General features: G+C 36.3%; 1 non-coding gene across 1 annotated transcript; it reads right to left on the bottom strand.

The window, feature by feature from the left end:
- Positions 1–2,401: 2,401 nt before the first annotated feature.
- On the bottom strand, positions 2,402–2,508 carry LOC112503230. The gene has a single exon (XR_003067895.1). It is a non-coding gene; the product is annotated as a small nucleolar RNA R71 (small nucleolar RNA).
- Positions 2,509–2,858: the final 350 nt, after the last annotated feature.

Genomic DNA, 2,858 nt, shown 5'->3' with positions numbered 1-2,858 from the left:
CATTCGCTACAAATTTACTTTCAATACTCAAAATTGCTAACCCGTTTAGCCTTTTTTTGACTCATGGTAGACCGCAAATATGACTTTAAAAAATTTAGATTTGAAAAAACTTCTTTCAGCAGATGCTACCGCGACAGGTACAGTTAGCAAAATCCTATATGCAAGCAACACATTTGGAAACATATCCCATCTTCTTTGCAAACTCCAAAATCTCAAATTGATTTCCATGGCTATTCTTCTTTATACGCTTCTGATGGTAACATTTCCTGCAAAATTTGCAATTCTATAAACAAATACTTCCCATCAATATCACAAGCATCACCATTTGGTAATGCAACTTCAAAATTCATACAACAATTTTTTAATTCATCATCATTTAAGTAAACCAACCTTGACCCATTGATAACTCTTATTTTTAAGAGTTATTTCTTATTTATTTCCTCCCTTTTTGTTAATATTAAATACCCAATTTTCTTGTTTTTCCCTTTTTATTCCAAAAAGTTTTAAAAGGATGGTGAAACACAAAGGAAGAAGTTTTATTCCAAAACCCTGTATTTTCTGATAGCACTGCCCAATGTGGCACCACTGTGGGAAGTCTACGAACGTTGTTTCTGCTTCTTGGGAAACGTTCAGCTTGAAGAATCATCCAGATATTTCCTCCAGCTGTATATGAGCCGTTTTGCTGTAACTATTTTATTTTATTTGTATTTTTTATGTTTTGTACTAATTACCCTTGGGGTATTCATTGGTTGTCCTTTCTCCCTTTCTCTCCCCCTATAAAAGGAGGCATTGAGAGCCCTTTTCAAGATACCATGCAAGACACAATATCCTCTAGTGTGTCTCACTTCTCCTATATTCTCTTTTTTCTTTCTTTTATTTTATTAAGCTTTAACTAATGTCTTTAATTTCTAGTTGTAATTTAGTATTTATTTCCTTGTACTTGTAATTTAGTTTTATATTAATGCAATTTATATTTCAGTATTATTTTATGTTTTATATTATTTTTATTATGTCTAGCTAAATTACTCGTATGGGTGTGGGTGTGAGTTTAACTTAGGATGTTTATATAATATTTGAGTGTTTTTATCTTTTACCACTTCGTAACTTGGTCACTTAAGACGAGACTTAAACTCGACGCGGATAAGCCGATCACTTTGAAGTGTTAATATTAGATCTTAGACCCAGAGATGGGCGGATATGAAATACGGCTTAAGTGATACACAAAAAACTCGAGAGAGTCTTTGATAATTACGTGGAGACACGGATTTTGTATGTATTTAGCTAGGGGTTAAGCAATGGGTATTCTTATCACAAAGAGATTTGGGTAAGAGTTGCATTTCTTTTACTTTTTGGCTAGATCGGCAAGTCTCGAAGTGGTAAATGTAAAAACCTTATGAAATTTTATGAGGTCCGATTGTAAAAGTTCACTTTCGAGAGATTGAATTTTATGAGGCCCGCTAACCATGTTATTGTTAATTTTATCTTAAGCAACACTTGCACCCATGCCCATTCTTTAATATCAAAAGTTTATTTCGTTATTTCGCTAGTCTGGTCCTCTTTCGGTCTTTTTATAAACAAAAATCCAACTTTTATTTACAACTTGAAAGTCGTGCAAGAAGTTCATGAAAAGTCTATGAATCTCAGTACTGTGGAACGATCTCGGTACTTTTTACCACTTTATTACTTGCAAGCGATCATAGTGTTGGCGTGCACTTGCACCGCCACTGTGGGGACTTAGTGCCCACTGGGTGAACACGAACGATCCAAGCCTGTCAAGGTTTTGGCGCCGCTGCTGGGGAAAGTTGGCGCGATCTTTATCCTGAGATATTGATTTTTCATTTGAGCCTTGTTCATTTGTTTCACTCGTACTTTCCGTGTTGTATGCCAACGCTACAATATAGTGAACTTTTACCTCTTGATCTTGAATTAGAAAGAACCATTAGAAGACGTAGAAAAGGTAGAAATAATCGTAACCATACCATGGGGGATAGTTTACCTCCAAGGGAGGCCACGGTTAATATTGCCGATGATAAAAATAGAGGCATACGGAACTACGCAACTCCAGAATTCGGTCAGTTGGCCGCGGGAATAGGTAGGCCCGAAATGACAGCGACAACTTTTGAACCAAAACCGGTAATGTTCCAAATGATTTCTGCAATGGGTCAGTTTGGGGTATCATCGACGGAAGATCCGCACTCATTTAAAATCTTTTATAGAAATGAAGGATCATTTTAAAATTCCCGGAGCCACACAAGAAGCCTTACGTTTGACGCCTTTCCCTTACACATTGAAGGATATAGCTAGAGCATGGCTAAATTCTCAACCACCAAACTCGATTGTAACTTGGAATGATTTGGCGGAAAAGTTTCTAAAAAAATACTTTCCTCCGATAAGGAATGTAAAAATTAGAAATGAAATGATGACGTTTCGCCAAGAAGAAGATGAAGCTGTTTCTGATGCATGGGAGAGATTTAAAGACCTTCTATGGAAATGTCCTCACCACGGAATCCCTCATTACATTCAATTGGAGACATTTTATAATGGTCTTTCCAGTTCCGCTAAAATTATTCTTGACGCAACGGCCGATGGAGGTTTCACAGCTAAGACTTACAACGAAGGGTATGCCATTTTGGAACGAATTTCTAATACGAATGGTCAAATCCTTGTGCTGTTGTTTCTAAATCTGCTTCGGGCATCCATGAAATTGATGCCATCTCTACTTTAAATGCTCAAATTGTAGCTTTAACTAATTTGGTTAAAAACAATTTACATTTGAATGGAGAGAATAATCAAGTTCAATCCATAATGTCCAATCCACCTATGACTGAATCTTGTGTCTTTTGTGGTAAGGGCCATTC

Source organism: Cynara cardunculus (genome assembly GCF_001531365.2).
Source record: "Cynara cardunculus var. scolymus isolate 2C chromosome LG 1, CcrdV1, whole genome shotgun sequence".
Classification (NCBI taxonomy): domain Eukaryota; kingdom Viridiplantae; phylum Streptophyta; class Magnoliopsida; order Asterales; family Asteraceae; genus Cynara; species Cynara cardunculus.
Note: the sequence above shows the minus strand (reverse complement) of the source record. Positions and strands in the feature narration are given on the sequence as shown.